The sequence below is a fragment of the Mauremys mutica genome, chromosome 6, assembly GCF_020497125.1.
Source record: "Mauremys mutica isolate MM-2020 ecotype Southern chromosome 6, ASM2049712v1, whole genome shotgun sequence".
NCBI classification, from domain to species: domain Eukaryota; kingdom Metazoa; phylum Chordata; order Testudines; family Geoemydidae; genus Mauremys; species Mauremys mutica.
In genome coordinates, this window is record NC_059077.1 from 72,447,455 (window position 1) to 72,463,258 (window position 15,804).

Here is a 15,804-nt window from a genome sequence, read left to right on the forward strand (position 1 = left end):
AATGGGATATAAACCTTTGGTTCAGCATGCAAACTAAGTCCTGACTATCTGGAATTAGGATGAAACCTCCCCTAAAGACAAATTATACCATAATTGTCCATTATACTATTTCTGTGAGAGGCAAAATACTGGACATGGGCCACTGTTGTCATCCGATATGGCAATTCCTATGTTGCTATACACCCACATTAATCCTACAGTGAAATGCTAGCAGTTTTCTCTAGTACCTGTCAAAATGATTATATTGCAACAATGCATCAAATACCAGGTGTAGCCTTGCTTTGTCTTTCAGTAGAATTGAAGTGATTGACCCCTAGATCTCAGATGTAGGGAAATGACTGTTTCTGTTTATACTGTGCCAACACAAGTCTTTCTCTGTCCCCATTACCTCATCATCTGATGAAAAGATATCACCAGTCATTTCTTGTTTTTGTTTGCTAGATCAATGCTGGGGATAAAACCTGGCTCAAAAACTGCAGGAGAGTAACAGTGTTTTAGCATCTAGTCTCTGGAGTGGAAGGATGCAAAAATTGGAGAGGTAAACAAGGTCTGCTACAAAGTTTAATATATGGTTATGATGAGGAAAATGACTGTGTGAAACTGGAGTATTACTGATATGCTCACTGTGAATATTCTGAGTTTAAGTCCTTGCTTTAGTAACAAAAGGAAGTTATTCATTTTTGTTTTTCTCCCCTTAACCAATGCAGAATCAATGTAGCTATGGCGAAGTGATAGGGATTCTTCTATTCTGACGCTGTACATAATAGACTTTTCAACTAAGTTTCAATTGCAGAATCTTCATTATTTATGATAATGTGGGACCATGAAGAACCCCAGGTTGACTTTCAGAGCCCATGCTGAGTTTGCAGTTTTTTTCAACCTTCTTTAACTATAAATTCATTTGAGCACTTCTAAGATGGACGTTACTGAGAAACAAAGACCGAACACCCATTACGCCATAATTATATAGTATAGCCTCCCTCTAAATGTGCCACATTATGTCAGCTGCAGTCAATTGCCATAAATTGAGTATGTACAGTACAAATCTGAAGATTATTTTGGATTATACATTTTGTCTAAAGAAACTACATTGCTAATCTGTGCCTCTGGTATGTAACAGGAGAGATTTGATTTATTTCTAAGGTCTCAGCATTTAGGACACCTGCCAACAAGGGATTCGAGACACTCTGAGTGGATGTTCCAATACCAGTAACTACATCTCATTTCCTTTCTGTCCATGGGCAAGACTGGAAGCTCCTCACAGCTATTGTTGCTGCTTGTTTCAACTATGTGCTAGTTCCCACTATGTTTCTGTCATATAAAGTGGCATAGCATATATACTCTTTGATATCATTCTGCCATGATGTTTCTGTGGTTTTATTGCTGTTTTCTGACATTGATAACTTCAAAATCTCAAATTTAGCAGAATTCAGCTGTGTGCTGCAATTTTGACAAACCATAAGTAAGTTGGACAGTATCTAAAGAAAAAATGTAATATATATGATTGATATTTTAAAGTTGGTTACATTTGGCATTAGATTTTCTGCCAAAGGAAAGTGATTTGGGTAGCAGTTATTCAAAGAAGTGGCAAAATCAGCAATTATGTCTTCAAGGTGCTTAGCACAACAGATCCCAATTGGGGCTAGTTGCTACTGGAATATAAATATTAAATGTGAATAAATATCTATTTCCTTGCTCCCTGAGCTGGGATCACAGCACAATTGGCATACTCAGCCCAGGGAAATGGGAGGGACAAGTTGAAACTATATTTATATTACTCTTCAGTGCCCTCCTTTGATTGGCACATGGAGTAACATTGCTAGCTCCAGTATATCCGGCAGGCTATTTGTAAGGCACCTGAGTGTTGTGGGGACATTAAGAGAATCATAGAATTGTAGGATTGGAAGAGACTTCAAGAGGTCTTCTAGTTCAGTTTTCTGCACTCAGGCAGGACTAAGTACTATCTAGACCATCTGTGACAGGTGATTGTCTAACCTGCTCTTAAAAATCTCTACTAACAGAGATTCGACAGCCTCCCTAAGCAATTTATTCTAGTGCTTAACCACCCTCATAGTTAGGAAGTTTCTTCTAATGTCCAACCTAAACCACCCATTGCTTCTTGTCCTATCCTCAGAAGTTAGAGAACAATTTTTCTCCCTCCTCTTTGTAACAGCTTTTTATGTACTTGAAAACTTATCATTTCCCATTTTGTATGTGTGCAACTGATTGTTCCTTCCTAAGTGGAGTACTTTGCATTTGTCCTTATTTAATTTCATCCTACTTCAGACCATTTCTCTAGTTTGTCCAGATCGTTTTGAATTTTAATCCTATCCCCCAAAGCACTTGCTATCATCCACAAACTAATCCTATCCCCCACCCCATCTTGGAATCAACCACAAACTTTGAGTGCAGTCTCTGTGCGATTATCTAAATCATTGATGAAGATATTGAACAGACCTGATCCCTGCAGGACCCCACTTGATATGCTTTTCCAGCTTGACTGTGAACCACTGATAACTTTTCTCTGGTAACGTTTTTCCAACCAGTTATGCACCCGCCTTATTGTAGCTCCATCTAGGTTGTATTTCCCTAGTTTGTTTATGACAAGGTCATGAGAGACCGTATCAAAAGCCTTACTAAAATCAAGATATACCACATCTACCACTTCCCCCTTATCCACAAGACTTGTTATCTTGTCAAAGAAAGCCATCAGGTTGGTTTGATATGATTTGTTCTTGACAAATCCATGGTGACTGTTACTTATTACCTTATTAACTTCTAGGTGTTTGCAATATGATTGCCTAGTTATTTGCTCCATTATCTTTCCAGGTACTGAAGTTAAGCTGACTGGTCTGTAATTCCCTGGGTTGTCCTAATTCCCCTTTTTATAGATTGGCACTATATTTGCCCTTTTTCAGTCTTCTGGAATCTATCTCATCTTCCATGACTTTTCAAAGATAATCGCTAATGGCTCAGATATCTCCTCAGGCAGCTTCTTAAGTATTCTAGGATGTATTTCATTAGGCCCTGGTGACTTGAAGACATCTAACTTGTCTAAGTAATATTAACTTGTTCTTTCCCTATTTTATCCTCTGATCCTACTTCATTTTCACTGGCATTCATTAAGTTAGATGTCCAGTTGCTACTAAACTTTTTGCTGAAAACTGAAACAAAAAAGTCAGTCAGCACTTCTGCCATTTCCACATTTTCTGTTATTGTTTTTTCTCCCTCATTGAGTAAAGGGTGTCCCCTATCCTTGGTCTTCCTCTTGCTTTTAATGTATTTGTAGAATGTTTTCTTGTTACCTTTTATGTCTCTAGCTAGTTTGATCTCGCTTTGTGCCTTGGCCTTTCTAATTTTGTCCCTATATACTTGTGTTATTTGTTTATATTCATCCTTTGTAATTTGACCTAGTTTCTACTTTTCGTGGGACTCTTTTTTGAGTTTCAGATCAAGCCAGGGTGGTCTCTTGCCTGTGCAGTGGGATAGTTTGCTCTTGTGCCCTTAATAATGTCTCTTTGAAAAACTGCCAACTCACTTGAACTATTTTTCCCATTAGAATTGTTTCCCATAGAAGGAACCATGCATGGGGGAAATCCCTACAACAAGAAAACAGCCTGATAAAACTATCTTTGGGGCATTTGAAATTCCCTTTGAAGGTCTACTCATACAAAATGTTTCAACAAAGTAATAGCAGATTTCTGAACTCTGTAATATTCATGGTTTTACAGAAAACACTAATAATTGAGCTGGGCCTCTTAGGTCCACTGAATCAGTATCAGACTTAATATTAGAGAGTCAGTAAGATAGGAGGTGTTCTAGTTGGTTCAGTGATACAAAAGTAAATGTAGGTGTAAATGCAGACTGCACTGCTCGCAGATCATTCTTTCTCATGACATGTACATTATCATGGAAACAAGCCTGGGAAAAAAGGACCACCATGATGGATTATTTAATAGATCTTTTTAAAATCCTAACTTTGTACCAAAGCTAAATTTTAAGAAGCAGGAGTTGGACTCCTTCCTAAATTTAGTTTGACTCCTGAGCGGTACTCTAAAATATATAAAGTTCTCTTTTCAATAAAGATCACAGATTTTTGCTTCTTAATTTTCAATATGAAGGGTTTGGTTTTTTTAAATGCACTATAGTTGAAGAGGGCATTCTGTTACCCTCTCATTTATGTTCTGGGCATGTCAAATATTGTCATTGGTTTCAGGGGCATGCACAAGGGGGAACAAGCAAGGGCACAGGCCCCCAATAATTGTCAAGGGCCCAGAACTCCTCCGACCCTGGGGCTGCAGAGGCAGGGAAGACCGAGCTCCTTCCTAGGGCAGGGGAGGGGGATAAAGGGAGTTCCTGCTGGGGTTGTGGGGAGGGAAGAGCAAGCTCCTGCCAGGGAACGGGAAAGAGAAAGCTCTTGTCGGGGCCAGGGTGGTGGGGAGCAGCAAGCTCCTCGGGGTGGGGGTAGGAGGGGGTAATGGGGAGGCACAAATTTAAACCCATTTACACCGACGGAGGATCTGGTTCTGTATCAGTAGGGATGTACAATCATCAAACAACCCAGTGCTTTAAGAATTTGGAATTATGTGGACTCTTAATTAAATGAAAATGTTAAATGAAACTCTTCCCTATTATGGTTTTTATTTGTTGATAACTATGTGTCTTTAAAGTTTTGTTTTCTGTTTTGTTTTTTCTTTGACAGCTCCTTCAGGCTGGAAGGAATATCTACATTTGGAGGCATATCAGTTATTTCTTTGATGTTGGATTCATCATTGTGACTTCTTGCAGGCCAGCTCTGATGAAAGTAACCTGACCCTCCTTGGAGCATGGAAGCCCTTAGAGTCAGAGCACAACTAATTACTGGTGTAATCTGCATGAAACCATCTGCCTCAGATCTGACAGCTATGAGCTGAGCCCTGACAAAAGCCACAGCCTTAAATTCTACTCACTCGGAAAGAAGAATAAAGTGGACTAAATACCTTGCCCCATTACAGAAACAACTGTCTCCAAGCCTGACACTTCAGGAGTTCAGTACTGAGCAATTAGAGTAACAAACAATAAATCAGTTTTTCATGCGGTCCAGCCAGCATCCAAAAAATATTTAAATATGTAGCCAAAAGGAAACATGAAGCACTTAAGTGATTGCAGGAAAAGCAATGCATGTACTACAACAGAGGAATATTGCTATTTGTGGGGAAAGAAGACCTCTGCCATCCCTTGTACATATTCAAAGCCATAGAAGAACGGAGCATCAGTGATGCTAAAATGCTTGAAAGAATGTTGTCTCCTGTTCTCCACCCAAATCTGAAGAAAAAAAATTAGCTGTTACAGAGTGCATCTCAATGCACTTCTAATATTTGCACTGTCACTTCCATTCAGGGTAATGATGTGTGCCATCATTTGCACAGATGGCCCCATGAGATTTTAGACCGCAACAAGCTGTATCTTGCAGGGGCTCCAAAAGGAATTAAAAAGTAAAAAGCTGAAGAAAAGGAATGCTCTCTTACAGTGAGGATTTCTCCCCACAGGAAAATAGTCCTTCTTAAGATTAAAAAAATATGTATGTGAAAAAAGCATCAACGTGATAAAGTGGATTTAAAAAGGGATCTAATATTTTTTTTAATGAAATTCATTTTATATCATAGTAACAGCCAAGAGATTGAACCTATTGAACTATACACCCAGAATGTTCCTGCTGGACATTGACAGTATGCTCCTAGAAAATATTAAAGAAAAAAGTCATTTGTAATATGTATTTGACATATAGTAATTTTTATAACCATTTATCTATGCTTCATGGAGAAATGTAAAAGACAAACAAACAGCATTTTCAGTTTATTTTTCTAAATAAATGTGTTGTTTGTATTATTTGCAGTCACTTATTTTAGATGGTTTTCATTACCCCAAAAAAGGATTTAAAGATGGAACCAAAACATAGCAACTGTTTTGCCATGTTAAATCGTAACGATTTGCAGACTGAAAGCTTTAATATAAATATTAAAATTTGTAAAATTATAAAGTATATTTATACTGGCAAATATGTATGGAAAACAAGAAGAGGAGGTATTTTAACTTTTACTTTCAGTACATAGGTTATTTTGATAGTCACATGAACGAATGTGAAGTTATATAATTGGTACAGGTTTTTTTCTGTAATAATATGTTGTAGCAAATGAAGATTCAGCTGCCTAGGAATTCAGAGAATAATTCTAATGTTCATGATTTTCAAAAATGACACACAGTCCCCTTGTCAAGTGATTCACTTCATCCAGGAACCACTTTTTTCATACTGTAACATACTCACAAGGCTATTAAAGATGCCGCTATTTGGTCAAGAGGAATTTAGGAACCTAAAGGGTAAGAGAGATTGGTCATTACAATCATCCACAGATTTTCATTTAGGAACAGTCATTGTATCTGTCTAATGGATTATTTTGTTATCGTCATTGAACACATTGATTCTAGAGCTGTTTTGAATAAAAATATATATTTTCCTTTTTTCATAATCCTCTAGCCTGTGTGTAATTTTAAGAGAAAAAGCAAAGCATGTGATATCAATTCTCTTACTTTAACCATCAGCTTTAATCTAAACAGGCTTTTCTTTATTCCCTTTGCTCATGAGGAACATACTAATTAAGTGTTGAGTAGGGGAAAAGTGTTCTTTCAAAAATAATAATATATAGTTGAATTTGAAATGGGTAAATAACTTAGTACTCATGCTCTGTTCTAATGTGCTAACAAACGTGTATATGCTTCACCCCTTCTTATGGATGAAATGATAGAACTGCTGAAGTGTGTGCCTGAAGCCCTATTACTGCAACAGGTGATAAAGTACCTGGGCTTTGGGAGAAGACAGATCTGAATTCTGTCTCACTTAAAACTGTGAAGCCATGGGTAGCCACAGTTGGTGATTGAATGATTCATTGCAAAAAAAATCAAATCAATTTTAGCCCTATTTGATAGTATCTGTGATATTTATGAATGTATTAGTTATTTGTCATTACTGAAAAGTGACCTGATCCTGTGACGTGGGGAAGACCCCCCAGTTCCACAGGTGTCAACAAGAGATGAGATCTCGGAGCACAGCTGAGTCACGGCCTTAGTTCAAACATACAATTTTAGTTGATGGTTGACTCATAGACAAGTTGCTATGAATATTCACAGATTTGTCATTTGCACTGTAGAGTCGGTCACTTAAGTCACAGAGACTCACAGACTTTTAAGGCCAGAAGGGACCATCATGATCATCTAGTCCAGGGGTGGGCAAACTACAGCCCGTGGACCGGATCTGGCCCATCAGGGCTTTGGATCCAGCCATGGGATTGCCACCCCCGTGGCGCCAAGAGGCTAAGGCAGGCTCCCTGCCTGCCCTGGCCCCATGCTGCTCCCAGAAGCGGCCGGCACCATGTCCTTGTGGCCCCTGAGGGATAGCAGGGGCAGAGGGCTCCGCGTGCTGCCCTCGCCTGCGGGTACCTTCCCCGAAGCTCCCCTGTTCCCGGCCAGTGGGAGCTGCGGTGAACCGCAGCCAATGGGAGCTTCGGGGGAGGTACCCGCAGGGGAGGGCAGCACATGGAGCTCTCTGCCTTCCCTCTCCCCCAGGGGCCACAGGGATGTGGGGCCAGGGCAGGCAGGGAGCCTGCTGCACGCCACTGCCACCCCAGAGCCTCTCAAGGTAAGTGGCGCTGGGCTGGAGCCCGCACTCCCAACCCCTCCTGCACCCCAACCCCCTGCCCTGAGCTCCCTGCCATGCCCCGCACCTCTCCTGCACCCCAACCCCCTGCCTTGATCCCCCTCCCGCAGTCTGAACCCCCTCCCACACACCAAACCTCTGCCCTGAGCCCCCTCATACATTCTGCACCCTCTCCTGCACCCCAACCCCTTGCCCGGAGCCCCTTCCTGCACACCGCACCCCCTCCCATACCCCACACTCCCAACCCCTTCCCCCAGTCCTACATTCATGGCCCTGCATGCAATTTCCCAATCTAGATGTGGCCCTTGGGCCAAAAAGTTTGCCCACCACGATCTAGTCTGACCTGCACTTTTTAGGCCACAGAATCTCACACACCCACTCCTGTAATAGATTCCTAACCTCGGGCAAAGTCACTGAAGTCCTCAAATCATGATTTAAAGACTTCAAGATACAGATAATTTACCATTTACACTAGTTTAAACCTGCAAGTGCCCCATGCCCCATACTGCAGAGCAAAGCGAAAAAAACCCAGGGCCTCTGCAATCTGACCCGGAGGAAAATTCCTTCCCAATCCCAAATATGGTGATCAGTTAAATTCTGAGTATGTGGACAAGACCCACCAGCCAGACACCTAAGAAAGAGTTCTCTGTAATAAATCAGAGCCCCATGTACTGTTCCGTAACCAGCTATTGGAGGAATTTCCTGCTAGCAGTCGCAGATCAGCTACATGCAATTGTAGGCAATCTTATCACCATCCCTTCCATAAACCTATCAAGCTCAGTCTTGAAGTCAGGTAGGTTTTTTGCCCCCACTGCTCCCCTTGGAAGGCTGTTCCAAAACTTCACTCCTCTGATCATTAGAAGCATTTGTCTAATTTCAAGCCTGAAGTTGTTGTTCTGGTGTCCACATTGGTGCTTAACTTAAATAACTCCTCTCCCTCCCTTGTATTTATCCCTCTGATATATTTATAGAGGGCAATCCTATCTCCCCTCAGCCTTCTTCCGGTTAGGCTCAACAAGCCAAGCTCTTTCAGTCCTTTATTTTGTGTGTTACCCCATTAGGTGACCTGAGTTTTATAACTAGCGGATCCTCATTTTATGTTTGCAAATTATCTACATCCATAATTGTTTAATTAAACTACTGTATTATGCTAATAATAACAGTATTTCAAAATAGTCATGAAAGAATTTCGGGTGTGAATATTCTCACTATCACATTTGCAGCAGTGTTTGACATTTTTTGCTTTCTGCAAACATTCTTATGACTAAACACTTGTTCACCTGAATGTCTGCAAATAAATGAAAAAAATGCAACTTAAATAACCTGAATTAATATTTACAAATACGTTTTCTTCTTTACTTGCCCAACTCTAGAGAAAGCTGTATGATATTTTTAATATACTAACTGCACCTATCTAATACTCTAGGCACACACACAGTTTTATAAGGACAACTACAGTAGAGTAGGAAGTCCTGGGTGCCAGTGGAGCTGTTATTTTATGTTAATAATGCATAAATAATAAAGATAATAGAACGCTTTAGTCTGAATTACAAGAAACAGTTCGTGTGTCGTCAGGAAGATGACGTAGCAAAAGAGATTATGGTTCTCAGCAACAAATACTGTTGTTTACAGCTCTTTATTAGTAGAGCTTTTGCCTATTTCAGAAGATGCTGAAACAAATATTACTCACCACCTTTCAAAATAGAGGTCAGCGCACACAGAAGTGACCAAATTCTGCTGTCCATGGCATTAGGATAAACCCACAACCTTTTACTTCTGTAGACTTACTCCTGTATAGATGGGTGTAACTGATAGCAGAACTTAATAAACCATATATACTGGTTCAGCTACCAGAATGCACACCAAAAAAACATAATGAACAGTACCATAATAACATAAGAACGGCCGTACCGGATCAGTCCAAAGGTCCATCTAACCCAGTATCTGTCTATCGACAGTGGCCAATGCCAAGTGCCCCAGAGGGAGTGAACCCAACAGGCAACGATCAAGTGATCTCTCTCCTGCCATCCATCTCCATCCTCTGACAAACAGAGGCTAGGGACACCATTCCTTATCCATCCTGGCTAATAGCCATTTATGGACTTAACCACTATGAATTTATCCAGTTCTCTTTTACATGCTGTTATAGTCCTAGCCTTCACAATCTCCTCAGGCAAGGAGTTCCACAAGTTGACTGTGCGCTGCATGAAGAAGAACTTCCTTTTATTTGTTTTAAACCTGCTGCCTATTAATTTTATTTGGTGACCCCTAGTTCTTGTATTATGGGAATAAGTAAATAACTTTTCCTTATCCACTTTCTCCGGATCACTCATGATTTTATATACCTCTATCATATCCCCCCTTAGTCTCCTCTTTTCCAAGCTGAAGAGTCCTAGCCTCTTTAATCTTTCCTCATATGGGACCCTCTCCAAACCCCTAATCATTTTAGTTGCCCTTTTCTGAACCTTTTCTAGTGCCAGTATATCTTTTTTGAGGTGAGAAGACCACATCTGTACACAATATACCATTAAACTGCTGAGTAGAAACAACTAATAAAAGCCCAGTAATACAGTTAATTGCAGTGATTTAGATTTAGTTGCTGTTTTTGTGTGGTCCAGCTATTCCCTTGAGTTAACAGTTCAAAATAGAAAGGTCAATACTTTACTGGAATTGGCGCCATCTCTAGGCAAATAATTAGTTCTGAAAGTCTTTTATTTAAGTCAGTTTTCAATGCCCACTTATAGACTTGGTGCCCTCTTGCAGTTCTTTGTATGTATATGTGTATGTATTTATATAACACGTTTTTTAGCAAGGTCTTAATTAGTGGAATGTTGCAAAATGTTGGGGCATCCAAAGAGGTAAGAGTGGTTGAAATCCCTACATTTCCAAAAGGAAAAACTGCTGCAAACTACCACTAATTCTGGAGATTTAGGCAAATACATATGATACAAAATGGTCCTTGTAGTCCAAATTTGCAGAATTCATGTACAGCAGGGGTCTCAAACACATGGCCCGTGGAGTTATTTTCTGCAGCCAACCAATCTCCCCACACTCCCCCCACCCGTCCCCCCGAGTTATTTCCTGTGGCTGCCAAGCGGGCCCTCCCCTGGTGCGCCCACCCAACACACCATGTCTCCGCTCCTATGCGTACCTCTAGGCGCATCCCTCTGCCAAATGGCTGTTTGGTGGCGCTTAGCACTTTCCAGGAGGCAGAGGAGGAGGAGCAGGGAGCCGTGCGCTCAGGGGAGAAGGCAGAGAAGAGGTGGGGCAGGGGCGGGGATTTGGGGAAGAGGTTGGAATAGGGGCAGGGAGGGGGCGGAGTTTGGGTGGAGACTTTAGGGAAGGGGTTGGAATGGAGCGGGGTGGGGTGGGAAGAGGTGGGGCAGGGGTGGGTCTCATGGAAGGGGTGGAGTGGGGGCGGAGTCAGGGACAGCGGGGTGTATGTGTCAGTGATGTGGCCCTTGGGCCAATGTACTAGTCCTCATGTGGCCTTCCTGGTGATTTGAATTTGTGATCCCTGATGTACATCCTCTTAGTGTCTATAATGAACTATGCTGACTCAGCTGATTTGAGGAATTTGGGGTAGATTTTAAATGTATTTAAAAGTTACCTAAAGATGCAGTAGATGCCTAGAGTTTTTTTCAAACATGCCTAGGACCCAGATTTGTAAAGGTAGTTAGGCATTGCTCCTCTCAGTGTTGCGAGGCCTAAGATGCACAAAATGGTGTCACGGTGGTCAGCATTGTGGTGCTAACTTTTAGATAAACTGCTGCCTTGTGGAATCCTCAGTCCTGAGTTGGGACCCCACGCTCCCTATGCAATGTGTGATTAGGCACTTAAGGAGATTCACAAACACCGGGAAAACCACCTAAGCTAGCCAGGAAATGCCAACGAGAGGATCGGGTACAAAGTCCCATCCCACAGAGGTAGTGAGAGGCCCAAGGGAAGTCCTTTCCTCCTCTCAGGATTTAATTATATATACAAAGTGGAACAGCTTCAACAGAAAGGATTCAGAGAGTGACTACCCTAGAATACCCAATAGCCTTGGAGTTAGGGCACTCTATGGGACATAGGAGACTCAAGTTCAAGTCCCTGCTCCAAATCAGGCAGAGTGGGGATTTGAAAAGAGTTTCCCCAAGTGAGTGCTCTAACCATTGGGTATTCTGGAAGACACATAGACAGACAAGCCCCGACCTGGAAAATTCCCAATCTGGTTACTCCTGGCTGTCATAGAATCATAGAATCTCAGGGTTGGAAGGGACCTCAGAAGGTCATCTAGTCCAACCCCCTGCTCAAAGCAGGACCAAACCCAACTAAATCATCCCAGCCAGGGCTTTGTCAAGCCTGACCTTAAAAACCTCTAAGGAAGGAGATTCCACCACCTCCCTAGGTAACCCATTCCAGTTCTTCACCACCCTACTAGTGAAAAAGTTTTTCCTAATGTCCAGCCTAAACCTCCCCCTCTGCAACTTGAAACCATTACTCCTTGTTCTGTCATCTTCTACCACTGAGAACAGTCTAGATCCATCCTCTTTGGAACCCCCTTTCAGGTAGTTGAAAGTAGCTATCAAATCCCCTCTCATTCTTCTCTTCTGCAGGCTAAACAATCTCAGTTCCCTCAGCCTCTCCTCATAAGTCATGTGCTCCAGCCCCCTAATCATTTTTGTTGCCCTCCGCTGGACTTTCTCCAATTTATCCACATCCTTCTTGTAATGTGGGGCCCAAAACTGGACACAGTACTCCAAATGAGGCCTCACCAGTGCTGAATAGAGGGGAATGATCACATCCCTCGATCTGCTGGAAATGCCTCTACTTATACAACCCAAAATGCCATTAGCCTTCTTGGCAACAAGGGCACACTGTTGACTCATATTCAGCTTTTCGTCCACCGTAACCCCTAGGTCCTTTTCTGCAGAACTGCTGCCCAGCCATTCGGTCCCTAGTCTGTAGCAGTGCATGGGATTCTTCCGTCCTAAGTGCAGGACTCTGCACTTGTCCTTGTTGAACCTCATCATATTTCTTTTGGCCCAATCCTCTAATTTGTCTAGGTCCCTCTGTATCATATCCCTACCCTCCAGCGTATCAACCACTCCTCCCAGTTTAGTGTCATCTGCAAACTTGCTAAGGGTGCAGTCCACACCATCCTCCAGATCGTTAATGAAGATATTGAACAAAACCAGCCCCAGCACCGACCCTTGGGGCACTCCACTTGATACCGGCTGCCAACTAGACATGGAACCATTGATCACTACCCGTTGAGCCCGACCATCTAGCCAGTTTTCTATCCACCCTACCGTCCATTCATCCAGCCCATACTTCTTTAACTTGCCGGCAAGAATACTGTGGGAGACTGTATCCACAGAGCCGGTTATCTCATCATAGAAGGCAATTAGGTTAGTCAGGCATGACTTGCCCTTGGTGAATCCATGCTGACTGTTCCTGATCACTTTCCCCTCCTTTAAGTGGTTCAGAATTGATTCCTTGAGGACCTGTTCCATGATTTTTCCAGGGACTGAGGTGAGACTGACTGACCTGTAGTTCCCTGGATCTTCCTTCTTCCCTTTTTTAAAGATGGGCACTACATTAGCCTTTTTCCAGTCATCCAGAAATGTCCTTTATGTAAGGTACAATTCAGTCAGTAGGTTCAGAGAATGCCTACTGGATTGAGTCCTGCAGGCAAGATAGATGGAGGAATGCCTAGTTTCAGAATTCTGCCTTGCTTTAGGGTCATAGGTTATGAATAGAGGTTATTCGGGGTCAAGTGCCACCACTAGATTTCTGCTTGGGGGCAGGAGGTGCTCTGTCTTTCTTCTGCTTCCACCTGCCTCCCTGGGCTTGCTCAGTCCTTGTCCCTGGCAGCCAGGCCCAGGTGGGTAGCAGAAGAGGTGGGACCAGCCACTTCTTAGGCCAGCCCTTCTGGGAGTCGCTGCTCTGTGTCCCTCTTCCCCCAGCACATTTCTGGCTTGCTCGGCCCTGTCCCTGGCAGCTGGGCCAGACCGTCCACCGCTGCCCCATTCCCAGCCAGGTTCTCTCTTAGGCAGCTGCTACACTCCACAGAGCAGTGACCTGGGGCAGCCAGCTACAGCTGGAATGAGAAACGGCTCCCTCCATTAGGTTGAGTAGCACTCATTCACATGGGTAGTCCTACTCAGCGTGAGGAAGATTTTCCGGAATTGGGTCTTAACCATTAGTAGAAAGGACAATTCTCTGAATAGTTTTTGCCTCTACATTTTAGGAACTGAATAAAGCATAAGAAATTAAAACAGACTGCAGACACAGAAACTAGGGTGCTTCAGCATTCATAATGCTTAAGGCATTAAGACATATTTACTGAGAGATAAAGAAGAGGTTGATATTTAACATTTATTTCCAAAAGCCTGGAAGTTACCTAAATTAATCAGTGCTTCATTTTCCTATTGAGACTTCAGAATGTCTAGTGTAAAATGTTTTGACTGCAACTAGTCACTTCTGTGGCAAACATTTTAATGCAATCAAACACATTCAAGCAGTGTAGCTTGTGTATCTTGAACAAAAATCTTTTGGGATCACGTTACCATACAAGAGCAGAACATCTTATTATTATTCTTTATCTGAATGTGTGCTTAATCATAATCAAACTTCTATTTATTATGTGTTTTATGGATCAAAATATTAACCACTAAGGCTATTATAAGCTCAGAATTGAAAATGCTTCTGTGTTGTTTCATATGAAAGAAAGACAAAAAACTTGAAAGATGTGAAAGTTCAAAGACATATAACTGAGCTATCATGTAATAATGCATCATCATCGGATCATTCTGTTTAAGTAGTGAAGACAATACCAATCTTTAAGAGCAAGAAAGTAAAATAGACGAATATATATTTCAGAAGGCAAAACATTCCCCTAAATATCATAGCCCTACAACCCACTGGGTAATGCTATTTACATTTTTGTTTTCTGCTAATATGCACACTGTTTTCTTAAAGATGTCATTACTGTACTTTTCTACTGGAATAAAAGCACTCTTCCAAGAAACATGGTTGCTCAGGTGCAATATAAATTTCACTTTTTCCAAGGGAGACTCTGATTACAGTATCTTCAACTTGCTTCTGAAGATGGGCTAAAAACAGATGCCCATACCTAAACCCCTTGAATTTCCTAGATCTAAACAGCTGTTTGTGTTAGATTTTGATCATATTTGATAGATATCCCTTGACAGCAGCTGAACTCATAAGATTTCCACTATTCAAGGTAGCAGAATAATTATAAAAGCAGGCAATCTTATGAAATTTATATAATGATTAAAAAGAATCTTGCAAGAGCATCTAGCTAATAAAAGTGCAGAGCTGAATCCAAACCTGAATTCTGATTCAGCCCCTGAGATGAACCATATAGTCTAAATGTAACCTGGATTCTAATACCCTTGTCTTGGCTTGATTCAGTCTTAAGAGGTTTTGTATTATTAATTAACATATGTTGGCTAAATTGTTCAACAAGATTACACTTAACAGGAGAAAATATTGTTTCCAAAAGGACACAACTGGATGTCTTTCAGAAGTAGGACTCTTAACAACTTCTATAATACATAGCACCACACTTGAGTATTTTCAAGTGTCATTCTCAATACTGTCAGTGTAACAAGTTTAAACCAAGTCCACTTGTTTTTTCTCACACATGCTCTTTAAATTATGTTTGAAGATGTACTCTTTAAATTGGTCTTTTACTTCCTTTTTCTTTTAACTAGGTCACTAAAGATTATTGATCTCCCAGATTCAAAGCTATTGTAATTTTCTGTAAGGACATCAGGTTTTGCATTATTAAGAGTCCTTTTACCTGTTCATCCCTATAGCTTCAAAATATAACTGTCATCTTTGACCTTATAAAACAAACTAGTTAATACACCTGTTGAGAATTGCTGTGCACTGATCATATGGAAAGCAACCTAAATCCCTTTCTTTTTGGAGTATATATTTCTTCATATTGTTCTTGTATTAATGGTTCATAGTTTAATCTAGATAGCACTAAATTTATCTTAAGAAATAGAGTAAACATTTTTTACTTATTTGAAGAGCATAATTCCATAGAACTATATTGGACTGACTGTAAGCAAATAAATTAAAAAAATCTTTTTCTA

At 41.2% G+C, this 15,804-nt stretch overlaps 1 protein-coding gene across 5 annotated transcripts in view; it reads left to right on the plus strand.

The window, feature by feature from the left end:
* PRR16 (proline rich 16) overlaps positions 1–6,495 on the plus strand; it is a 228,399-nt gene extending 221,904 nt beyond the window's left edge. For 4 of the 5 annotated variants that reach the window (XR_006580128.1, XR_006580127.1, XR_006580129.1 and 1 more), the window contains one exon: positions 4,703–6,494. The gene's annotated coding sequence lies outside the window, so the exon portion shown is untranslated. Of the gene's footprint in view, positions 1–4,702 lie in introns of all 5 variants that reach the window. The other variant, XR_006580126.1, reaches the window with a different exon arrangement.
* The last annotated feature ends 9,309 nt before the right edge of the window (positions 6,496–15,804 follow it).